Below are 27454 nucleotides of genomic sequence, written 5' to 3'. Positions count from 1 at the left end.
ATGTTTTGTTATTTAATATGTTATGAAACTGGGGTTTTAAATAAAACAAAAAGGAATAACAAGCATCTGTTTACTGAAAGCAAAGTGAGTAAATATTATGAATAAAATTCTAAAGTTATTATGAATTATTAAATATTATGAATAATTTCTAAAATTATGATAATAAATAATAAGTCGGACTATTTACAGAAACTTTAAAAAAATTTAAAGAAAATAAGTCGGACTTTACAGAAAATATCAAACTAAATTTTTAACTTGTGGGATAGGGGGGGGGGGACATTGCTTATGAACTTAACATAAGTACAATAGCCAAGTGCAGACGTTGTTCGTGACATTAATTGTTATTTTACTATTAAAAGTATCAATTGTCAATGAAAGAAAAAATAAAATAACAAAAATACAAATAAAACAACAACAACGACTATATGGAAATTCAAAATATGTTTTTTATTATTAGTGACCGTTAATCGATAATTTTCTGAAACCTACATCACACCAGACCGTATCTCACGATTTCTGAATAATAAATTAATTTTTTGGTCGAATGAAAACTTCAACTGTTGTAAACAAAGATGAGCTATAAAATATCACTAACAGCGTACCAACAGTTCTACATAACTTTTTCTGAAAGAAAGAAAATTTTGTTTCAAATGTACGCCCATTACAGTATAGGCTTGTACACCTGGATATATTTTCAAGGAAATCTTAAGAGAATCCGATCTTCTTAAACAACCTCTTTACATTTATTTTTCATTGTAATTTCCGTACAATGAGGTTTAAGGAAACGTGGATCCGATGGCCTCGCGTATAATCTAAGGAGATTAACGACAATGGATGCTCGGGAGAAAGTCCATCACAATGCAATCATAGATGCAACAAAAGGTTGTGCAATGAAAGCAGCCAATCGTGTTTAACCCAATAACGAAAATCAGAATGTTAATTATTATTTCAGATTTGGAAGATTTAGAACAACAAATGCACGTAAATGCAACGGAGTTGTTTCACTGTGTATATGACTTGTTCTTTTCTTGGAGTTTTATCAGGAGTACAAAAGGAACGAAACCTGTAAAATCGGATGGACCCTCAAAAAATCTTTCGGGGCAACACGCTTTTGAAAATGGAAGAAAAATAGAAAGACCTATCGCTACCCGATAGTAGACCATCGATAATCTGTGAAACTTATCATTGACTATAATACACTAGGTTTATGGCAATAAAAAATAAAATTACGTTTTCTTAATCATCTTTTACCAATGTCAATATGGAAGAATATACATCATCATTTTTTATAACTCAAAATGTACAGTGTTTGACTACTCATGTTTTGACTACTCAACTTTGCCAGTAGATTCTACATTCAAAATTGAACCAAAAAGTCCTAATAACTATGGTCATAATCTCAAAGTTTCGGAGTAATTCCCCTATTTTTGATTTTTTTAAATTTCCCAACTTTGCTTCAAACAATGATAGCTCCAAAACTAAAACGTTTTGGACAAATCCGTTTATACCATTGAAAACTGCGTTAAATTTCCAATAAGATGTGATCAATACTAAATTTGTAACCTCTTGTGAAATAAGTGTTGTTTTAGTATCTTAAACTTTGAAAAATATTTTCTTTTTTAAGTTGAAAAAGTTACTATCGTGATGCTAAACTACTATTTTCTAACCTAGAGACCAGCGAATTTCAGAAAATGCACTTCATTTAATATCCTTTTTAGTAGTGTAATTGCTTTTTTAATTACTTTTTCAAACATGAAGCAATTGATAAAGGAAAGGAAAAAACCTTGGTTGAAGGATTGGTAAGGTGTAAAGATTTAAAAAAAATTCAAGGAAATTTTGAATGAATTTATTAAACGTTTTTTAATTTGGATTCGAAACCGAAATAGTGCAAGTGTTTACTTATTTACCAACACGACTGCACCTTTGATTAAAAGATTATTGTACTGTTATTCCCCGGAAAAATAGTTTTATGATTCTAAACGTTTTTAATTCATTCATTCAAAATTTCCTTAAGTTTTTAATTTTTTATTATTACTAGTCTTTCCAACTTACCACTGTTTTTCCTTTCCTTCATCAATTTCTTCTTCTTTGAAAAAATAATTATACAATCAATTACACCACTAGAAAGGAAATTAAATGGTGTATGTTTTCTGAAATTTGCTAGCCTCTAGGTTTGTTAATAGTCGTTTAGAATCACCTAGTAAGTTTTTCAACTTTGAAAAAAAAAATTTCTAAGTTCTGGCTAATAAAATGCTTATTTCACCAACGGTTACAAGTTTAGTATTGATCACATCTTACTGGAAATTTAACGTAGTTTTTAATGGTATGAACGGATCTGTCCAAAACCTTTTAGTTTTGAAGTTTTAATTGTTTATTTGAAGCAACGTCGTGAAATCTTAAAAAATCAGAAAAAGGGAATAACTCCGAAACTGTTGATATTAGGATCATAGTTAATTAGGGCTTTTTGTTTCGATTTTGAGTGAAGAATCTACTTGCGAAATTTGTAACACGGGTAGCCGAACACCCTGTTTAATATAATGGAAATCCGTATACATAAAAAATAGCTTGAAGAAAGCCAAGATAACTAACTAAGGATGAACAATTAATGAAGAAATGGAAACAGTTGGTTTCAGATGAATTCAATGAAGCGGAAAAAGAGAAATTGATTTGAATATAAGAGAAATAGAAGAGGAAAATTCGGACGAAAATCTGTAACGATAATTAGCAGATAATTTTTGCACGAACTTAATTAAGCAAGCTAAGTTAAAATATAGAGAGTAAAAGATATTCGTTTGAATTTCAAACCAAAGAAGTGAACAAAATTCACAATAAAATCTATATTAGGTAAGAGAAATTCAAGATCAAATTGAGATAGTAGGGTAATAAAGATTAAAAATAATTTATCGTAAAAGGGAAAGAAGGCATTCCTTGGATTATAAAAGCAGTAAGATAATTAGTTCAGGAGGGTGAAAGAAATTTAAGCTCAAATTGTGACTGTTGGGTAAACTAAATTTAAAAAAAAACACTAAAATAAATTAAGAGCCTTTCGTTTCAGTCATTTAAATAGCAGAGAAAAATAAATTCGTGATAAATCTCTATTTAGTAAGAGAATTTCATGATCAAATAGAGACAGTTGAATAAGATGAATTCACCATCGTAATGAAAGAAATACCGTTTGAATATAAAAAGCAGCACTGTAAAAGAAATTCATGATAAAATTCTATTGGGTAAGAGAATATCATAATTCCCTTTTATCAGATAGCAGAAATTTACAATAAATTTCTATTAAATAAGGAAAATGTATGATATATTTGTGTTGGATAAGAGAAATTCATGATAAATTCTATTGGATAAGAGAACATCATCATCCACTACTATAGATTAGAGAAATTCATGATAAATTTCTATTGGATAAGAGAATGTCATAATCCACTTCTATTATATTAAAGAAATTCACAATAAATATCTATTAAATAAGAAAAATGTACGAGATATCTTTTTAAATAAATTTCATGGTACAACAGAAAATATTTGTTAAAAAATTGTATTAGATTTGAATCTGGAAGAGTCGTTTATTAGTAAAAATATATAAATAAATTTATTAACGCGACCTTACTATTGAGTTAGACATCATAAACGTCTAAAAGAGACAAATGTTAATATTCATCCCACAATAATCCATTTACTCAATCATGTAAATTTATTTGAATCTTAATGAAAGGTTAGACGTATCCTTCAGCATATTTTTTTATATATATTGTATTATTTATTTTGAACAATTGGTTCATTATGTACACACGTTTCAAAAACACAAGACAAAAAATTGGAAATTGAAGATTTTTTAAATTTCTATTAATCTTCAGCGGGAAACCATAAACTATAAGTCATAATTTATTTATTTTCCTACGTATTTCCTCGTTTTTCCTTTATTTTCCTTTTCTTTCTACCTACCATATACTAATTTATTTATTAAGAATTTCAAAATTATATATAAAGGGGATTTAAACATAACACAAATTTTGTTCTAGAAATAACCGTACAATTTATATCGTAGAACGTTGTTTTCTAAGAAAACAAGCGACAAATTATATTATTTAGGTTTTAAAAATTATCATTGAAACGAAGAATTAACATGGACATAGCGCACAAAGGGTAATGAATTTTAATGAGAATCAGATGAGAATATAAATCGGCTGACGAATAAAAAGTTCTGACGTAAAACCAAAGTGCAAAACAGAGAAATGACGTTAACGATAACAAAAAGAAGGCGCAAACAAACGTAAACAATTGATTTATTGCTCTTTATAAATTTTCTTTATCCGCCGTCTTTAAAACGAAATTTATTCAACACACACACAAAAAAAGGTCCTCTTTACAGAGAAGGAAACGAAGTACAAAAGAAAGCTTTAAAATGTATTGTTATCTTCGGCCGGGCTTTTGCACGAGGCGCTTTCAAGTAGAGCCCGCCGACCCCAAAGCTTTCCATCGCGAAAACTAGCAGAGAATGAAAGAAATTTAAATCTTGTCCGAGGGGGAGGGGCGAATCCGGCTATCGCGAATAAAATGTTAAAATGTCTCGTGGGAAGAGAGAACAAGAGAATCTAATACGAACCCGACACGTGGAAGCAGTAAAAGAGACTTTTGAACCGATGCCAGACTTAAGTAGAAAGCTACAGAAGAAAATCGGAAATCTTATTTAAAAAAAAGTCAAATAGTGCTCTTTCATCCCGATTGAAGCCACAAGTACGGTCAATGATGTATCACGCAAATATGCTGGATTTACTTCCAAAACAATACTTGAAAATTTAAATACAACAAAAATGTTGCCTACCAAGAATTAGGTCATCATATTTTTATACAATCAATAGCAAAATGATCTTACTATTTTTCAGTGATAGTTAATCTTTTATGAAACTTGAAAATCTAGTTACACGTTGATTCATTGATTACAAACAGCATCCTTGAAAGATAATCAAGATTGTGAAACAGATAATGAAACAGGTGAAATAACCGACAATTGGCGCACTGCACAAGCCTTAAAAATATTGTGGGCTATTTAGTATTTTAAAATTGTTTTGCTTGATCAAAATATCCTAAAACATGTCATCAAATTGAGTGCTTATTGTTTGAACAGATAACGTTTGCCTATACGAAAAACCGTTAAGGACCACAGAAAGTGGTATAGATCAAAGCAAGAAGCGCATGTTTCTAAACTTGTCACTCTTTCAAAATATATAAATTGAAAATGAAAGCCCTGTCAGCTCGGTAGATCCCTCCAGAAAGGTTTATCGGCAGAGATGTAACAGCCCGAAAATCTTTTGAAATCAGGAAATCGGATTTCGTGACAACAAAAATCTTGCTCTAAAACGAAACCAGTCCAAATGTCGATAAAGAGCATGGTATAAATAGCACAGATTAAAAAACTAAAAGCGTTAAATGACGTAAAGTGATTCATTAACCAAAAATGCGAGTTGTATATGATAACGCTGAAGAGATATGGGTCGATCGAAACTTAATTCTGCTGGTATCTAGGCTTTTCAATGTTAAATTATCTTCTTTCTGAATAACGATAATGTGCTCACAAAATTTACATTAAAAAAAATCACTAAAAACATTTCTTAAATATGAAGCAGAACTAACAAATTTGCCCATCAGCTTGCAGAGACAGATACAAGCCTGTAAACAACCCGTCGAGTCTGAAGGGCGATGAATTTTAAATTTAAAACGGTTTAGATTGTTGAGTTATATTTCACGCCAGAAAATTAAAAATAGTTTGCAATATAAATTAAAAAAAGAGATGAGTCGCTCATTGCAATGGCAACTTTAAAATGTAAAATTGCTCCAAAAAGAACCCTTGTCATAATAACCATTATTATATTAAATTAGCCATATTTTTTCGAGAATGGTTCTAGTGTTAATAATTGTTGTCTAGTTATTATTATTATTATTATTATTAGTTTCTAAGTTTTAAATAATAATTTGTTTGATTCAGATGCAACTGACAGAACAGAATGTTATCTGACGTAAATATCCAAACATTATTAACAAGTTATAAGTAAATTAAAAAAAAAACTCACTCAATTTTTTTTTGTCAAACTGTTCACAGTATTCCAAAATTGGTGAGGTAAGATGTATTTTTGTGAATGTAATTGTACATAGAAATAAAATAAGGGCCGAGATAAGATAGAAACGATGGCGCCTTGTATCTTTCTGATAACAATAATTACTGTGACCGTGGGTGACGGGCAGATCTTCAGTTGTAGGTTTAAATATTTATTAACTTTTGAACGAAAATTGGGTTTAAACGCTAGTTCATAAACACGTCATTCAGAATTCAGTAAAAGACCTAGCGAAAAATATTAATATGCATTGCGAGTCTTATCGATTTACGTAAGCATATTTTAAGCAGGTGTAAGAACAAACTAAACCTGAAAACAAGGCACTAGTCGTAAAACAAACAACATTTACACAAATACACGTCTGGCATGTTATATTTATTATTTACCCACTTTACCGCATTATTGGTTTATGTTGTAGTGTTTAAAAAATGATTAACCTTTGTTTTAAATTATGTTCAACTTATAAGTTTAAATGAAATTTTTGGATCATAATGATATTAAATTTATATACAATTGTAGTAGAAAGATACAAAGCAGTTCTAGCAAAAATAGCAAAAGTGGAAGAACACACGAGAAAAAAACGCGTACGTACCAGGATGTTCGCAGACGGTTAAGATGCAGAAAAATTTACAACAATGGAATTAAAACGTTTAACGCTGTTTTTCCATGTACCAGGTTCACTAAACTTCTTCGTCAACGGTTTTTGTTTTGTTTTATAAACTTTTGTTTAAGAAATCAAAGGTTTCCTCTTGGAAATCCCAGCCAATAAAGCCATGCTAGAGTTGCATCAATTATTTTAAAAAAAATCTCATTGTCTATTTGAATGCAACTTGGAGCCCCAAGGTTAGAACCGTCGAGGTCTTAAGAAAACAAAGAATGCATTTGTCAAAAAAATTTCATAAAAGCTTGTAATTGAGTAGATTATTTAAAAGGACACATCTGAATACTATTGCGAGTTGACGAATGTGGTTCAGTCCTCATTTTTCTCCTTAGACAACAAACAGAAAATGTCGCGTTTTCGTAGATGTACTCTAAAAAAGAAATGTCAGAGCCAATGTGAACAAGGAAGTACTTTAAGTTGAATTTCAAGAATGTCAGTTGTTTGCCAAGTGCGTTATTAACGCCAAAGGTTCTGACCTAGGGTCACTTTTACTCTTGAGATAGAAGAAAGCTTTGCGATCTTAGTACTCACAAGCGGAAGTGTAAGCACAAATACACAATTGTGATGCAATGTATGTAACGAATAGGTTGTTGAATAGTGCAATGCTGAAAAATTACACTGATGCACGGAAATTTTTCTCTAAAAGAAAAATAAACTGCGTGTGATGCAACGATTTATGGCTTGATACTAAATTTGACGGAACTGTAAATATTGAGCAACCGATTTGTTTCTGCCATTTTTTCCAAGCAAACAACAATTCACAAACGTTAGATAATGCGAACAAAGCTTTAAAAATAATACAAACGCGGTGTTTTATGCGCTTTTAAGCTTGTTTGTTATTAGTATTATTTAGGAACGATCCCATTGCAATAATTCATTCACCAGGCGCCAGTGGTCTGAGTTTAAACAGGTAGTTGACTCCATTATAGACACCTATTAATATTCAGGTTATTGGACATTACCTGCCAAATCTTCAGTTAACTGCCTGAGATGTCATAACGACGCCTGCTCATCCAACGGGTCCTAAACACAGAGGTCAGACATTAGAGGTCATTCATTATAATTGTTATAAATCGTATTATTACGTCTAGTGTATGTCACTCAGTACCATCCGGCTTATCGTGCAACCTTTCTAAACCGCGTTTGATTTAAGGAAACGCCATACTGCGTTACATTTATGATTTGTCCGTTTAGACTCTTTTGAAGTCACTGCAGGATTTCCAGGGCGTGGTGAAAGTTGCTGAAGAAAGTCCGTAATAAACATCCTTCTCGAGGATTCCTGACAATTTCACACCGGACGTGGTCCGTGCTTGAATTCCGTCATCGAAAGACGGATCAACTTCAAGTTCAAAAGTAACACAACGCCTGTCTCGTTTGCAAGTTTGCCGATAGGATAGGAGTTAGATTGAAACTGAACTATAATATATTAGACTATAACTATAATATACATTTAGTCCGTGCTTTACTAAAACAATACAAATGTGTAATTGGTTACTGGTTATTTTCAAACTCCATTTAGCTTTATAAAACAAAGAGAGCCGGAAAATTTGAAAACAGTCGAAATACAGCGAGAAGGAGAGAGGGAAAAGGGTGTTAGGAAGAAGGAGAATGAGGGGAGAGAGAGAGAGGGGGGAGAGAGGGAGAGAGACAGACAGACCGGCAGAGTTAGAAAGAGAGAAATAGGAAAGAATGGAAGAACATGAGTGAGAGAGCAAGTTTTTGGTAAAGAGAAAATCATTGAGGCTGGGAATGCGCAAGAGTCAGAGAGAGAGAGAGAGAGAGAGAGAGAGAGAGAGAGAGATTATTTTGACAGAGAGAACATTTTGGCTTTGATCTCTTGTCAAGATTTGGTGAAATGCACGTCTGCTTGTATATATGTGCTTGTATAATATGCCACCCCCATGAGAGCGAGAAGGAGAGAGGGTTGGATTTTATTGAAATCACAGGGTGAAGAGTTCGGCCATGATCTCTTATTAATTATTTGGATAAATGTGCGCACGAGGAGAGAGATAGAAGGAAAGAGAGAGAGAGAGAGAGAGAGAGAGAGAGAGAGAGAGAGAGAGAGAGAGAGAGAGAGACAGACAGACAGACAGAGAGAGAGAGAGAGCTAAGAGGGTAATGAGAGATTATGAAAATTGTATCAAGTAATTAACAAAACAAGATATAAAGCCATACATGACAAGATTTTTAGGAGGAGGAAGAAAATAAGAAGAGGTAACAATATATTGATATGGCTATAAGATAAATATGGAACTAAAGATATATAGATATAGATTAGATATATAGAGAGGGAGAAAATGATTGTTTATTCTGTAAACGTTTGCCAGCCTATTAAATAATTAAGGACTGGATAAAACAGTGTTTTTTTAATTTATTAATGTTTAAGATCTTGTAAATAGTTCTGCCATTGTTTTCTCTAGTTTATCGACCAGAGGCCAGGTCACTTTATCTTTTCAATACATATATAATAAAGTGAGTTGTGTTTAATTTAATTTATTATCTTTCTCCTATATATATTTGGTTATACGTCTGTCAAGGTGTCAACTTTCCAGCAAACAAAAGCAAAGGTAAGGAGCGTTGCTGCCAATTGCGGACTTCTTCCAACTCACGCACAATGTAGGTGAAGTGTTTGAAAGGGTGAGCAATAAATCGCAAAGGCTATTTATCCCCTGTTAGGCCAAACAAAACAAGAAGTGCATTTCTATTCTAGGAGGAAAATCTAAAAATAAAAATTCAAAGAAAACAAACTACCAATGTTGAATCACATTGTCGGGCCGTATGGAAACAGTGCTTTTCACCCACATTCGTTATTGCTCTTGCCACCAATTTACAGAATGACTGTCAGTTTTGCTCAAACGGCGACAATGAGGGAAATAATAATTTCATAACAACAAACTGCGTTTTGAATATTCCTTTTAACCACAACTGATTAAATCACAAACGAATCGCATTTCCTTTTCCTGTTTTCTGCTACAGTTTCTATTTTTAATATTTGTGTAAGGGTAATTTATTCCTTAAAAAACATGTCTGACGAGTCTTGGAATTGATTGCGACAAAAATTGTTAAATCCACTGCTTACATATCTATCTGCTATCCGATATGCTGATTTCAAACTTTCACTAATGTCTATTTCAGTTAATCGCAAGCCAAATATCATATTTTGTTTTATGTTAGCTTACATAAAAACACTTCAGCTCTATATAACATTGCATAATATATTTACCCCCTTAATTGTGGACTTAAAACGATACCATAGCTCTTAAAAGGAACAGTATAACATAACCCCCAAAATCTTCTAACTATAATAAAAGCGAAAAAATTGAGTTGTTAAAATTTTCATTATATATATNTATATATATATATAAAAATGAAAATTTTAACAACTCAATTTTATATGAATTTATTTATTTTGATATGAAAGTAAAAACTATATATATAACATATATAGTTTTTACTTTCATATCTATCCCACACCTACAACCTTTAAAACCATCTGTCTACCTATCGCTAAATGGTTGGTGAATCCCTAGCATCAACTGTAAAAGTATAATAAACTCGACTCTTTCTGGTTTACCGATCTCCATCTTACTTCATTTGGAATGTTTTTACGTTTGGTAGGTGCGATGAATGACCCTACCTCGATTGGTACATGCGGTGAATGTCCCTATCACATTTAGTAGATGCGATGAATGTTCTTACCACGATTGGTAGGTTCGATTAATGTTCATATCACGTTTGGTCAGTCCGATAAATCCATTGCGATGTGATGAATGTGAGAGTTAGCGAATCATCGCAGAAACTAACGGCAGGCTACTAAATCTAGACGCGCTAGGACTAGAATAATGTTGGACTACTGATTGGGCACTGCAGACTCCGGAGTGGCAGAAACAAGCCTGTGCAGAAATTGCCAAGAAGAAACAGCGGAACGTTTCCTCTGTTGGTGCGAAGGCCTGTGCGGGCTGAGATTCCTTTCCTAATCTTGGGAGAGTAAAAGCCAGGGCCTGTAGGATACACGGGAGCCCTTCAAAAAGCTTTGGGGTCTGATAAAAAGCTTTAAGCTTAAAGAGCAGCTCTAGATTAAAAAAAAATGGAGATTGCAAATAGACCAATGCTGGTCGCATTACGTAGGATTGTAGAGTCCGGCTCCTATACATTCTAATCTAGTCTAGTGAATCTTTCCAAACAAGAGGATACCATCCCTCGGTTAAATATAATCATTTAAAAGTCATTAAAACCTTACAAATAAAATACAGTGACCGACTTTCCTGAAGCATTCAATTTGAGTTAACCGCCAAAACCAATCTAATATTACAAAATACATGAATTTGATTTCATGGAATATCATGTTAAGTTGATAAGTCAATCTCATTCACCATGTTCCATCTCGAGTAGTCATCGTGAATGAACCATTCAAAAGCGTTCACAATCAATTCAGCTCATTTTTCAGAAATGTTCAAAGTCAATGTTTGTAAAATTATTAAAAAAAGTAATCCCCCAAAGGTCAAAAATTTCTGCACAAACAAAATGCAGTAACCGATTTCCCTGAAGCATTCGATTTTAAGTTAACCACCATAAGCAATCTAACATTACAAAATACATGGGTTGTTTCAATAGTGAAATATCATGTTGATAAGTCAATCTCATTCACCATGTTCCAGTTCGAGTAGTCAACGTGAATGAACCATTCAAAAGCGTTCACAATCAATTCAGCTAATTTTTCAGACTGTTCAAAGTCAATGTTTGTAAAATTATAAAAAATAGTATTCCTCCAAAAGTCAAAGGTTTCTGCACAAATCAGTCAGTAACCAACTTTCCCGAAGCATTCAATTTTAAGTTAACCACCAAAAGCCATCTAGCATTACAAAATACATGAGTTTGATTCAATAGTGGAATATCATGCTAAGTTGATTAGTCAATCTCATTCACCAAGTTCCAGTTCGAATAGTCAATGTGAATGAAGTCATTGTTTGTAAAATTATAAAAAATAGTATTCCCCCAAAAGTCAAAAATTTCTGCACTACAATCTCCACGGTTATCACTCATAAATTGACTCATCCGTACAGAATGTTTACGATGTTTGCTTTGAAATGCCGTTAACGATGATATGATTAAATCGCTCTGAAGGCGAGCAATTCGTGTTTATAACGAGGAGCACCGTTAATTAGAAATGTTTTTTAGTAACGTAGAAGTTCGTGCAGAGTGATTGACCTTAAACAATTCAAGGTTGAGCCCCTCGTATCAAGTTAGAATGTCATTGGGGTACAACCAACATTGCCGCACATGTCCGGAGTATACATGGTTCAAAAAAGAGACTTATTATATTACACTAATAAACAAGGGGTAAGCGATTTTTTTTTCAATTTTGATTTATAATAATCCAGTAAAAATATTAGTTTAGTTATTTGATTAATTATAACTTATAAGTATAATAACCCTAGGGCTTTGTTAATACATCCCCCTATTAAACTAAAATGTTAAAATGCAAAATAAACGTTTTGCAAATAATGTATATGTTGAACAAGTTGTACGATAAAAATGGAAATAAACATTATATTCTATTGTATGCTTTCTTTTTTAAAAGAAGTTACTTGTTTTTAGAAAAATCAATTGATTGTGTTTGTTTTAGTTGTTGATATTTTCTTTAAATTTAATTGATGATAACAGCTTAGAGATTTTCAGGGACATACATCTCCAAATGGTCATCGATTGAAGATTTCCTTTGATTTTTCTTTGATATTGAACCGACTGGTACGAAGAAGTATTTTGATCTATTTCCCCAGTCGAAGAGCAATTACGTTATTATCACTTATTTTTCTTATTTTCTCCCACAAATTCCAGCTTACAGATGCTAAATATCCAATACAACATAATTTATCTATTAAAATTAGTCTCAACTTTTCAAAATTTCTTTTCAAACATAAAATGGAATTCGCGACCAAATGGTAAAAAAGACGCTTTTTACAATGGGCCAAGGAATCGCGGAGATTATAAATACTGCTAGCTACCAGGAGAAAGACGTCCTTGGATACCTGAGGGAAAAAAGAATGTGGACTTGTCCCCATCTGTTTACGCCATGATCGGATTCTGCGTAATTCAAAACCAGCTTTTTCTTATCCTCTCTCTTTCTCGCACTCTTTCTCTCTCACTCTTTTTTCCCTTCTCTCGGTCTGTTGGCATTTTAAAGAAACAAACACTATTTACTACTCTCCCTCCTTCTATGTCTTCGGACAGCTGCAAAGATATGGATTTAATGTTTCCTGATTTCATCAATCCGTCCGATGTGACTGTGTTCAGAAATAATCGTTTCAGAAATAATCTGTTCTTCAATTCTAAAGAAACCACTTTTAGAAGTTAAATATTAAAATATTATGAACTAAAAAAAATATTAAACGATCATAATGGTAAACAATAAAATCAGAAGCGCAATTGTATGAATCATAACAAAAAAAAAAAAAGAAACAAGCAAATAAGTAATAAAACGTATAGTTTTAAAATTGTTCAATGTGTAGAACAAATTTTTTACAGTGCCCTAAGATAATTAATACACTGTGATTGATTTTTCTCAATTGAAAAATTGTAAGAATTAATAATTAAAAGAAACTGGGAAAACTAGATAAATGAAATCTGAGGATTACAAATAGAAAAAGAAACACGTCAAAACAAAAAAAAAATTAAAACAAAATAATGTAATAATTATTTTAAATATTAAAAATCCCAGGACTCAGACCAACAATATAAGGTCCAAGTTAAATTATTGTATAATAATAATAATAATATATCACTAGACGGTTAGCCCTGTTATACGTTACTCAAGCAATATTTTTTTATTTCAAATGATATAATTGATATAGTTATTATTTTAACTTTGTTACGTTCATTATTCCAAATATTTAGTGGAGTTGATTATTGAAATGTGAGAATGTAAAACATCATAAACATGTCAAAAAATCTTAAGAAAATAATAATAAATTTATGAAAAACAAGTTACTAGCCAATAATAAAATCACCAACAATCCACGTTTATAATTACAACCAATATGAAAATAGAATTGAAAAACTGAAAAATTTAATAAAAATGTCAACGACAATTTTAGAGAAAATGTGCTTATTTTATGATAAATAAGCGTAAGTAGACTATGACTAGATTACTACATTGTGATACTAATAAATTATTACTACATCGCAGTACTTTGTAATATAGTGTCAATTCAAAAGTTATAGAATCAACTACGTTAACTTGATTACGTCTATTTCTGAAAATACTTACTGAAGCAGATAATTAAAAGCTGAGGGTTAATTAAGGGTAAAAGATCTTAACAATCGATAACTTATGGATAAATAATAGATAAGACTTGCTATTATGGTTAGAATTACTAATTAAATTACTCAATGTAAGAATAAAACTTAAAAGATTAGGAGAAGTTAGGAAACTCAGATTTTCTCGTTATTATTACTAATTTTTAAAGGCATTTTAATGGCTAAGGTCATTTCACGCCCTAACTGATACATTTAAAACTTCTATCTTAATCCTTTCTGAGTGCTATAAAGCTCTGACTCGAAACATTCACTCATAATCTAATCTATCCTATTGTCATCTAAAGCTTTAATTTATCCTTATAAAATACTTAATTTGGAAGGCCAAATATGTGCAAAAAAAATTTAAATTATAAAATTTATTCCTGTTCTTTAAACTAGCAAAAAGTCTCAGAATGAGCATTGACTCATCGTTCTCCTTTTATTTTTCCATTCAATTATATATATCTCTCTTATGTATAGATATCTCCCAATCATCTCGTTATATGTATAACTGGCATTAGTGTATAGTAGATGTATATATTTTTTTCTAAAGTGAAAAGTTATAAGAATTGCCTGTTACTGTTGCTTTAATCGAAACTAAGTTTCTAATAATCGTCAAAATAAAAAACAGTTAATAAACAACTGATGTTTTAAAACAATGATAATTAAATGCATAAAGTTTGTACGAGGCAAAATAACTCCGATGATTTTCTCGAAAGTTTCTTTCCGATGTTAAATGCTCACTGTAAAATTTCCCAAAACCGAAGGGAACGCGGGTTTGTATAAAAAGTTAGAAGGAGCCCGTTAACAATGCTAATTGTCCACCCTTTCCCATTTTTGTTAACAGGGGACAAAAAGAGCCGAAAGTACATAATGGAAAATTTTCAAACTGACCTAAACGACGAAAGGCAGGAAATTCCCCATCAAACATAACCGATACGTAATAATTTGTCTATATCGACTAATGAAAAATGCTACAACTAAGCTTGAATCAATAATTAAGGAACAAGGTGGTTATGAAAGAACTTGTTCAAAACTAAAGAAATCATGTTAATAATAAGAGTTAAAATTACAATTCATTTAATTAAATGGAAATAAAATTCCTACTATTTGCAATCAAAGTGTACTGGACGAGTTACGGAGTTCATTAAAAAACAAAATCTTGTTGCCAATATATTTTTACAACGATTTACAATTTTACGTTTACAATTAAAAAGAAAAGATTTTCTAGCAGATTAAACAATAACATTTACATTCACGACGTTAGTACGCAGTTAAAGAGTTAGAAATAACTCAATAAGAAACTGCAACTTTGCTATTCGGCAAGATGACCGTATTTTCAGACCGGTCCTAAATAGTATACAGTACTCATGGAAGAAATATTATACTCATACTTATTAATTTTGAAATTAATTTTCATTATATTTCAGATTATTTTATGAAAAAAATTATATTAGCACCAAGGCTCTTTTCAGCTGAGAAAGCAAAGTAACATCTGCAATACAAGACGCTACTTTGTAGCAATTAAGATAGGAAAGTGACTTTTTTTTCTTGCAGAAGATAAAAAAATATATAGGCTAATATTACCGTCTACAAGAATATATAAATTAGTGGAATCTGGATTGATAGACATACAAACAGCCTAGCGAGAAAGTAAAGGCAGACAGAAAGAGAAAGAGAAAAAATAAATAGTAAGAAAGAGAATGAGAGAGAAGTAGCAAAGGAATAAATTTCTAAAATGCATGGAGCTTCGACTATCTACAATCTCCCAGGACAAAATGTGTACCTCTAAATTTAAATAAAATGAACCGGTACCTTTCTCTAGAGAAAAAAAAGTGTCATTTCTATTTTTTTTTTGTCGAAGTAGGTACGATTCTAGTTACCGCCTGCGATTAGATAAAGCATAATAAACTAGTGACAGGGAACGAAAAGGATAACGTAAGGAAAGGTCGACGAACCTTCCGTGGGAAACAAACACAGGCCCCCCATGCTTTTTTTTCTCTTAATAGTGCGAAAAATTCATTCGATTGAGCTATTAACGATCCCATTTGCTAAACCTATCAAAAGTTTTATTGTCCAACGTCACTATGAAGTTAAGTGTAGCTTAAAGTTAAGAAAGAGTTGTTTTATCAACAAGACGTTGGAATAACGTTTTTTACGATCAAGATGTTCCATTTCTTTAACAACGCGGTAATTGAAAATAACGTACGTTATCATTAATTTGAAATATCTGATTTTGTTAGTCTTAGTTTTTAGATTTATTATCTGTAACAATGTTCCATTAATTTTTTTTTCAATAATCCGGGTTATGCTATATAACTATCTGCTATTTATTCGATTTCTTTTTAAATCTAGGATATAAGAAGCAACAATTATTTTTTAAATTTCCAACAACTTAATAAAAAAATATTTTAAAAAATACTCTGCCAATTTATTAATTAATAAGGGTTTTTCGAGATGAAATTTCAAGTTTTGGGCAACTGATATTACTTGAAGTAGTATAATTTCGACAAAACAAATCCCGTTTTATAGGAAGGGGCGATGTCATTGATGAGGGATCCGATCGCAGTGCAATATTTGTTAAATATAAATTTCCCCAACCTCCGATTTGACTTTCACCAGAAGAAACAAAAAAGGACAACGCACCGGTTTAACAGCTCTTATATTGCATATATTTGAACTGTGGTCAAAACACGTAAAAGGAGGACAAGCGGACCGGAATGATTAGGATCGATCAAACTGCCGACAAATATGTCCAAACTTGTATTGGAAAATTCCGAGAGTTAGAAGAACGGGCGTTCTTCCCCTCGGTTGCCTTATAAACGATTATTATAGTTTAAAATGTTTAAGTTTTATTATGTAACATGGATTTTTTAAAGACTTATTGTCTTTTTTATATTTGTAATTGGTGATGAAAGATATGAGAATATAATGAAAAAATTTTAAATTTTTTGGATATTTCGGGAATATCCACCCATCATCAGATCTTAGTTTTTTTTAAAATAAAAAATGTAAATTTCTCATTATTTATTCCGTCTTTTAAAGGTATGTGACTATTTTGCATCGACAAGCCGCATGGCCAGATGAAAGGTCTGAAATCTTTTTCTATAGTTTCTTTTAAAAGATTTCAATGAAAAATTTAAATTTTGTACTAAAAAACATAATTCTCAAGATGATGGGTGTCAATTTCCGAAATTTTTTGAATAATAACACCCGCAAACTTTAAAATGTTTGTTTTTATATAATCCACTTCAAGTTTAACTAAACCTAAAATTGAAATTTTTATGGTGCACTCTAGGGTGTATGTGCGCCTTAAACATCTTGGCAACGTTCGGCATTTTTCGACCTTTTTTTAAATTTCAACAAAACGTTTCAAGACTGCGCAATATTTATTGCGCTTCCAGGTGATAAACAACAGTATATTCCGTTCTAAGTTTGTACTAAATAAGGAGATTTTGTGGTTTGTTCAGTAAGGTGACTCACGCTCGTTGGATTATTGGGCCTTGTTGAAAACATTGCATGTAACAATAAATAGTAAATTTTATCTCTAAATTAACTTATACTTAATATTGCATTCATTAAATTTTACATATCGACTTCTAATCCTTCCAAAGATAACTTTTGCATTGAAAACGTTCTCTTCCACTCTTTTTCGTGGGCAGTGGAGCGTTAAGTAGTTGAGCGTTTAAGATGAAGTGAGATAAATCAGAAAAACTTCCAATAACTAAGAACGCCCCAGCGATATCATTTTCCTTATATAATTATTATAGTTCCACGTTTATAAACTATACCATTTAAATAAAAAATTAAATTGGTTCATTAGGCCGACCTGATTATCAACTTTTTTTTAAATGCAATGATTATCAAATTTTTTTAAATGCAATACCTAATTTTCTTTCACAGATTATGAAAGTCCTTTCCATTCTAAAATAAACACTAACGGAAATTCAGAAATTCATCGACGTACTGGAGATGTAGCACTTTTCCTTCAGACTCGATATCAATTTAACATGTAACTGATTGTTGTTATTTAAATTGAAATAACAATATATTATACTCAATTAAATTGTTAATTAACTCTTTTTTTAACTAGTTACACGATAAATCGAAATTATTGAGTTCTGAAGGAAATTTATCTCCTGAACAAATCGATGAATTTCAAATATCAATGTTATTAGAATGGAAAGTTCTTTCAAAATGTGTGAAAGAAAATAGTTCGGCTTAACGCGCCAACTTAATAAAATTCTATTAGTATCAGCAGATTCTACATGAAAAATTAATTTTATATCATACTTGGTTTTACAATAAAATAGGCAGAGTAAAATTAAATTGACATTTCTAGCCACGGTATATTACTCGTGTTTTAATATTATTTTAATGATTAATCAACGTGAAATCAAATCTACACGTTCGTTCTTCTGTTTAAAACAGAATTCATATGATGTTGGTTTAAATTTGTAAAGAGAGTGTTTTTAATACTCGAATCCAACATTTCGAGTAGGTCTCTTTGCAACATGAAAAGTTGGACAGAAATGAACTAATTATCATAAAAGTTATTACTGAAAGAATTACGATTGTTCTATATCCTATATTTTTAAACTTCAATCGACTTTAAGATGCTGTTCACTTATTAATAAATCATCTTTTAAAGTTGAATGGAGGTGTGGGTCTGCGGAGTCGATGAACAGAACCTTTGAATGTTGAACCGGCAGTGGGCCTGTTCCTCACTGAAGATGGCGACAAGTGCGTTTGCGTAAAATACCCACGCGTGTAGACGGACCCAGTGTCGGTTCAACAAAATCTATTTATTTTATTTTTTGTTAAAATATTGTCTTCTCGTTTTCGAGTTGTTCTTCTTTTATACGTTTTGATTTTGTTTTTAAGGACTAAATATAGCAATTTATTTCTTATATCTTTTATTAGATCAATTTTCGGGGCTTTTTTCTTTTTGCTGTTGTTAAATTAAAATTTTCACATGTATCTTTCATTTCCAATATCTACGGAATCGATCAAATAAAATAAATAAAACGATTTAAAAAATGAATAGTTGTTTTGTTCCCGAAAAACTCATAAAAATGCTAAACAAATAAAAGTAACACAACCTGAAAACCGAGAAGTCAAAACTGAATTGAAATATATTTACTCGGCAAACGCTGTTTTATTTTCTAAAAGACAAAATGGTTATCATCCAAGAAAACAAATGTCCTGTGTTAGAGGAGGTTCGAAAGGCAAAGAAAGTCCGTTGAAAGCTCACTTCGTCCAACTTAGGCTTTAATTCACGGTATATCACTCGTGAGATAGCGGACATAGTCGCCGTATCAACGGGCAATGTACTTTTCCATTTACAGAAAGTTATTTCACCTTATCTCAAGTGTCACAGGTTAAGCGGCACAGGTTTAAGAGATGATTTTCCTTTCAAACCGCGAGGATAAGGATCAAGGAGGGCTTATCAAACTGGTGGGTCGGCATACATGAAAAAGCATGGACCGACTGGCGTGAGTCAAGGAAAACCTGTCTGCATTGGTGAAAAGCCGTTTTCTTATATGACAACGCCTCTTGGACTCATATTTCGTTGGTGACGCGGTAAAAATTATATGCGATATGCGCCGGACCTAGCGCCTTCAGATAAGAAGCAAAAAGTGCATCGCTTTCACTTTTTCGATTAAATTCGAAAAGCCTTTGGTAGAATGGCATAAGGAAACCCCGTTAAAGGTTATGGTATCAATAATTTAAACAAAATGGCATAATTATTGATCTACTGAATTTGTCATTGATCATTTCATTTTTTTAATTACGATCGATTATTTCGTTTATACGCCTTTCAAATATAACAATTTTATGAAAACTCAAACAAAATTCAGCATTTAGAATTATTAAGTTAGCTACCCCGCTCTATACCTTGTGAGTTTCTATAAAAGACATGACATTTTATTTATTTTTTCCTGTCTGTTATATTGTAAAATTAAGTAACTTAACTAAGGTTCAAAAGGTAATTTTTCATGTAAAATCCGCTGGTGCTATTAAAAATTTAATAATTTGGCGAGGCGTAGGTGGCCGCAACGGTTTAGGAGCGGCTTTCCAAACTGTGGTCCGCGGAGTTCAAGAAACAGTAACAATTGCAAAAATAAACGTAAGGTGAATAAATAAAATTAAAAACTAATAACAATGAGTATTGAAAACGATAGTTTTTTATTTTGCAGCAGCAGTCATTGTGATTTCAGAGACAAGCTTTAGCCGTGAGACAAATGCCAGCAAGAAAGTTTGGGATGAGTCTGTTCAAATTATTAATTATATCAAGTCGCGTCTATTGAAATCTTTTCAAAATAGTATGTGACAATACGGGAAGCCTTCAGCATTCCATGCTTCTCCATACATTAACGAGGTGGCTGTCTCGTGGGAAAGCACTTTCACGATTGATTACACGAACTAGGCTCTGAAAGTTCTCTGCTTATGGACCACAATGCCAAATTGGCCAAAGTTTTCAATGGCAATATACATATACTGTCATATTTATCAGATATTTTCATTAAAATGAATGAAATGAGTCTTTGTATGGGAAGAGTATCACAACTTTCGATGTCAAAATGACAAATTTCTCATTCACGAAAAATCCAGTGTTTGGTTTAATCTGTTGAGAAGGAACAGGTGGAGTGCTTTCCTGACTTAAATGATTTTTTAAAAGGAAACAAACCGGAGCTTGCGAACGGCACGGCGATTTCCCAACAGCTCGAGATACATTGCTACAAGACCATGAACGGGTGGTCGAACCGTTTTCAGTTTCGACAAAGCCAACAGACTTTATTCAAGTTAATGCGAATGTTTGATAGACATTACTTCAGTCCTCCACCTTGAAATCTACTTTCGAGTCCGATACTTACCCCATTTTTGACTCCGACTGGAAAACAAAAAGTTTCAACCGCTCGTTATTGCCACGACTTACCTATGCGAATCCGTATTTTCTATCTATACAGCCACCAAAACCTAAATACCGAAGCTGTCCCTCTCCAGCGTAACTCATTAATCATAAATATTAAAATTATTACTTTTATTACTGTGGCTCGAATTTTACCTTAAAAAAATGGAAATACCTATTGATTCCGTTCTGTCCAATTTGATTTTTCAGGATTTTGTATAGAAAGCTAATGATGTCAATTTACCGTTTGTTTTTAGTGATATCTCTCTATATCGCCTAATCAGGAATGTACTGGCTAATTTATAACACTGTCATTTATTACAAATACATAAGTAGCTAATTTTAAATGCTTGAATGCGAGGGGTCCTTCCTAGATTTTGTTCTGTGAAATGGGTCCGCTGGATAAAAAGATTGAAAAGCCCTGCTGTAAGGTAAAGGTTCCAGGTTCGAATCCAGCGGCCCTGTATTCGAACCCGACATACTTAAAAATTGGTTTTTTTTCAGAAACACCGGTATCCCGAGGTATGACCGTTGCGAACCCTCGCAAATACAAGAGAAAAAAAATAAATTGGCGCGTTAAGCCTGCCTGGTGATCAACTTTTTTTTCAAATGTAATGCCCTATTTTTTCCACACATTATTAAAATCCTTTCCAGTCTAAAAAAATTATAATAGAAACTTGTTTTGGAGATTTTGAAGTTTTCCTCCAGAACTCGATAATTTCAATTTCTTTTTATCTTATTATTTATTATATATATTCCATATACCAAAAATGATGGTTGCCTCCGACTGTGGAATATTATAATAGGATTAAAAAAATTTAATAAAACAACCTATTGAAGAAAAATAACACTAATTATCACTTTAAGATAATATAGTTTTTATAAGTTTCAATATCTCGTGTAATTATAAAATATTTAATTTGCATTAATTTTTTTCAGCCTAACTGATTGTTGTTATTTAAAGTGAAGTTAAAAAAAAATCAAATTAATTTTCAATTTTCTCCTTTTTTTAATTAGTTAAACGATAAATTGAAATAGCTGAGTTCAGAATTTTTGAGGATGAATTTTTTTCACACGATTTGAAAAAACTTTACATTATAAAAAAATGATACCAGTAACTCAAAAATTCATCGATTCGTTCTGGAGATACTGAAGTTTTCCATCAGAACTCGAGAATGTCAATATATCGTGTAACTGGTTAAAATAGAACAAAATTGAAAGTTTAATTTGTTTATTTTTTTAAACTTCACTTTAAATAACAACAATCAGTTAGGCTGAAAAAAATGAACGCAAATTAAATTTTTTGTAGTTACCCAAAGAAACTGAAACTCTGAACCTTCTGAACTCAGTAATATCCATTTACCATGCTACCTTTAAATTTATCATGTCTTTTATAAAAACTCACACTGTATATGTAACAACAAAGAATATTTTATTTGAAAAATCTTTAATTTAAATAATTGAAGTACATGCAGAGTTTATTTGCTTTATATTTAAGCAATCTCCATACCTCAGAAAAAATCTCACGTAATTATGAAAAATTCTATTGAAAACTCTCAATACAATGGTGTTATTTTATAATAAGAAATAAAAGATAATCGATCAGTTCTTACCATTTTCATTAGAAGAATTTGCGAGGCATATCCGGTCTTCTTTCAACAAGTTCTCTACCTAAAACGGAAACAATTGTTAAAACGGTGTATTTAACAAGCTCATGCAATTGGAAGAATTGTGCAAGGCGCCCGACAACGTTCCAGAATGGTACATCTGAATTGTACCTTAATAGGTAATAATTGACTACTTTTGTCACATCTTTTATGGGTGATTGAATCAATGGGTCCCAATTGGCTGCTCCCAATAAGCAGAGGCCACACTGATACACGAGGGTAGGATCTATGTATGGAGTGGCACCACCATGACCTGCATAACCTCGACCCTGCTCTACGTCTTTTTAACCTTTATATTGTTCTATCGGCACATGGCAATTATATACATTTTACCTTGGAAGTCTGTAAACAACGTTCCATTTCTTAATCATCATATTTTTTCTCTCTCAACGAGGCGTAGCAAAAGGAAATATTTATAATGGAAAAGTGATTAGGACCGCACTGTACTGTCTGGGTGGGTTGAAAACAAAAATATTTTCCTGAAACGCTATCTTAAATAACATGAGCATCAAAGATTTACATATTTACAGGTTGGCTAAGAATTTGACGTAAATGAAAAGAAATGTTTGACTGATAATAAAGAAACGCATCAGACCCAAAACCAATATGACAATACGTGGGTACGCAGATTATAATTTTTAATCGGAACCGTGAGATAAACGTAATACGTTTTAAAAAATTTAAAAAAAAACTGTAAAATATTCAAAATAAAGCTGTACAAAAAAAGAGTTAGTTGACCCTAAAAAATGTGGATGTACGGTACAAATTAAACCAGGGAAAAATTGAACAAGAATTTAAAATTAGTAAACGAAATAAAGAAAAGTAATTATGTTTAGCCAAATCTATAATAAAATTTGATTACTATTCAATATCAAACTTTTTTTTGTAAATACAACATATTTTTTTGGTAAGTCTACACAGACGGACAGATATCAATGTTCGAACTTTGTTAATGATAAGTTTATGTCTTTTTTTAACGAGAGAACATGTCGGTAACAAGATCATTATTGTATTAATTCTGTACATCCTGTGGCACATAATTCGCCACACTTTGTAGATACGAACGGTACAAACTACTGTGGTAATTGGTCTGGAGAAGAAGCTGAACAACACTTTCAAGCTATTATCTTTATAAGTTAAAATGAATTGTAATTCATGAATTTATGATGTAGCATTGATTAAGATGAGAAAATTTAACAAAGCTGTGTTGATTTTATTAATATTTATTTTACTTACAACTAAGATATGACTAGGTAACGGTGATACGGTACTAATTTATGTTTGACTTTTTTGAGAACGCGGATGTTGGAATACCCTTCCACTTTGTATGCCCCTCCAATCAACCACCTCTTACACCACAACTCCCTTCCAAAACAGATACAACCAAGGTAATGTTTGTTTACACCTAGTTTACCGACCTTGACCATTCTGAGTTCCCAAATGAAGAAACGGCGTTTATCCTTCTTTCCCAGCCGTCTGGGTCTTAAGGCGCATATAAAGACGATAATTTACCGTTAGGGCGAATTAATTTATTTTCCCTCCGAGGATAAAAGCCAAAGTTCGACCTTATGGATTTTGCTAACTTTTGAAAGGCCGTTGAAAAATTAGAAAATTGGAAAAGGACAGGGATCCACATAACTTGATAGAATAATTAATACAACATAATTTTGATCAATTTTCAATATAATTTGTTAGATTTTTACCTTGGCTTTGTTTCGCATTCCATCCTAATTATGAACGCGCCTTTTACCATAGATTTTCTAGTAGCATTGCAGGTCCTTATAAATGTAATTTTTGTTCCATATCTTTTGTTCGATAAATGTAATTGCCAGGCCAATGTATTTTTCAAAATCTGAAAAGATTTTATCAATTAATAAATTGTACAACAAAAAGTCTTCCTGGCAAGCAAGAAAATAAAATTTAAAAAACCGCTGGGTTGAAAGAAATCCCGTCAAACGTACGAAGTGTAAATGCTAAAGAGGTTTAGGATAGGTCATTATCCAGAATTATGAAAGAGAACCACGTTTTAAAAAGGTTGATAAAATGTCGATTGTTTTGGCATAACAGCCTAGCAGCAAGGCTGCGATTTTTCTGTCATCAAGGATTGATTTTGTTACGTTATATAATATACATAATTTGTTACTTTGAAGTAAATTTAATAGTTTGTTTTCTCTCTATTTGACTGATGTCAACAATCCTGAGAATATGAATGTGACCGGAGGTTTATAAAGGGCGGTCGTAGGTATTTCTGAGTATTATCGGCGCCGGGCGTTAGCCTCTGACCTATTTTTCCGTGGTCAGGGGCTGTTGCACCGGAGCCCGGATCGCACTAGGTAGACCGCGTCTATGACCCAAGGGGTGCGGTCGATTTTCCTTTCCAATTTTCCTTTTAGAACCGCACACCGTTTGCCGGTATTCTAGGTACTTCAGGTACTTGCTTGCACCTGGTTGTCCTTAAGGGCCGGAGTGTTGTTCGGTCGTAGACGCCCGCCCATAGATTTACGCTTATGTGCAATATTTGTTTACTTCACAACCGGGTAGATCCGACGATAATTTTACGCCATGGCAAAAAGAAATTCACACATGGCTGCTGTTAATTCGGAGACATATATTGAAGAAGGATAAAGGATACGAATCAAATTGAAAGATGGTTAAAAGGAATAGAGCACGAAGGAAGATCAGGCGAAACATGCACTCTATTACTATTTTCAATAAGGATATATAAATTAAACAAAGATTTTTTAACGTAACCTCAAGTGTTATTTTCCCATAATTCAACAACCCTTTGAAATTGTGAGGATATTTTAAATCCAGACTCTAAAACATCCAATCCAGTCATATTCATTTATAGAGAGATATTACACTTTGTTCTTCAATTATCTCTGTCAATTGAAAGACTCTTCACTACGACGAAGGAAATGTCTCCAATGTACCCCCACGGTGCTTCAAACTACGACCATTTTAAGATATCAGACCGACTCCAATTTGACGTGGGATCCACCTTTGGACCCCACACTATATGGTTCAAGTAATCGTTTAAATTTATAGGACAGTACTTTGACTATCTTTTTAGGTTAAAGACCTCTTTACTACGACGAACTAGATACTAAAGTCGAAACTTCTCCAACGTTCAGTGCCTCCGTGTGATCCTACGTCCATTTGATCTGAAACGGACTACGATTTAATTTTTGAATCAACCTTTGTAACCGCACCAGGCGTTTAAGTAATCGTTTATTTATTAGGCAAAATATTAGGCAAACTTTCTTCAATTATCTCTTGACGTAGGGTCAAAGACCTTTTTAAAACGAGAGCAAGATTCTAGAGTCGAAGGAAATGCCTTAACGTACATTCACGCTAAACTACGACTAAGATCCATTTACGATTTAATTCGTGACTAATCCAGACAGACATTCGATTCCAGCCAAAATGAATAATGAAATACCAAGACATTCTTCAATTTTCAACGAAATTTTAAGTATTTCTTCACAACAACTAACTGTAAACTTAAACATGTAGACCACGTGTTTTTAAGCGGTGGTAAAGAGCGGTTCACGGCAAGTTCACTTCAATAGGCTTCCTCTTACGGAAACATTCCGGGCATATCTCATTTTCAGGTATAGGATATACCTATTTTCAATAAAGCTTATGGTCCTCCGGCGACCCAGCCCACGCCTTCCGATGTTGCATTCCAAGTTTGTAAATAGCCGAAGAACCCTGGCGACATCACGCCTTCCTTGACCAATATTACAAGACCATCTGACGTTTTTAGAGGGACACCTGCTTAAGAGTATTTTCGAGTCTTCAGTGAACTGAAGGTCGATACACGTGTTTATGTGCGTACGAGTTTTAAGTGGTACACCGGCAGTTAGACTCCTTCATTAAACTTTTTAAATAATAATTTTTAGGTACACGATATAGCGTGTAGTTCCCTCGGAATGTTACAGCTCTAATAGCATCACACTCAGTTAAGTACACTGAATGAATCGGAGGAGATAAAAATCGTTTAAGATAAATGAAAACCACTTAACTAATAAAAATTAACTGATGAAGAATAGAAAGAAAAATGGTCATTTTTATAATTAAATAATTAATCAATTCGATATAAATAATGTTAGTACCTTTATGACCAATAGTTTTGTGGCATCAAACAACTCTTAAAATTGAGTGGAGCTCTAATTTTGTCCAAAAGTGAATAAAGCCAAACTTTAACAAAATTCATAAGAACAAATAGCATAGAAAGGTGCTTTCGACTGTTTATTAAATTATTAATCTACATTATGTGCACTTAATAATCTAATACTGGGGAAATAGTACAAATAATGACACAAGAACGGAAATAAGTGACCTCCTTAAGATTTAAAAACCGTTGTAAATCCATGTTTTCTAGGGCCTAAAAATAAACAAAATTTGTTGAACAAAAACCAAGTTAAAATAGTGTAATCTATTATTCTTTAGTTTTAGAAAGAGCTTTAGCTCTGCACCTGCAGCCCCCCGGAAGCGGTTCCGTCTCGAGCTATTCTCAACATTTCAAGTGTTCTTTATTCCTTTATTACGGTGTTATTATTTATTAGTCCCGCCCTTTTTTGTCGAACCGATGGTAAATAACAAAGCCCGGGCTATGGCCTTATTTGGAAAATTTTATATTCAACCGGCTTAACAAAAGCGCAGCTATAATTTTTACCTAACTTCCCTGTGAAAAAAATCGCACAACTTTTACTCATATACACAATTTAATAAGATATTTATTAGAAAAGCTAGTTCTATTGTTAATAATGATTAGTTATCCAGGTACTGAGAA

At 32.3% G+C, this 27454-nt stretch overlaps 1 protein-coding gene across 6 annotated transcripts in view; it reads right to left on the bottom strand.

Annotated features, from left to right (window-relative positions):
- The window catches only part of LOC106667904 (receptor-type guanylate cyclase gcy-19-like), a 68832-nt gene that overhangs the window by 28508 nt on the left and 12870 nt on the right, over positions 1-27454 (bottom strand). For 2 of the 6 annotated variants that reach the window (XM_024226951.1, XM_014396162.2), the window contains exons 2-4: positions 24360-24508; positions 22603-22660; positions 7743-7803 (exon numbers count right to left, since the gene is read on the bottom strand). The gene's annotated coding sequence lies outside the window, so the exon portion shown is untranslated. The remainder of the gene's footprint in view (positions 1-7742; positions 7804-22602; positions 22661-24359; positions 24509-27454) is intronic. The other 4 variants (XM_014396164.2, XM_024226952.1, XM_014396163.2 and 1 more) reach the window with 3 other exon arrangements.

Source organism: Cimex lectularius, unplaced genomic scaffold, assembly GCF_000648675.2.
Source record: "Cimex lectularius strain Harlan isolate CLEC.00 unplaced genomic scaffold, Clec_2.1 scaffold149, whole genome shotgun sequence".
NCBI classification, from domain to species: Eukaryota; Metazoa; Arthropoda; class Insecta; order Hemiptera; family Cimicidae; genus Cimex; species Cimex lectularius.
This window is presented reverse-complemented; position numbering and strand designations above follow the sequence as displayed.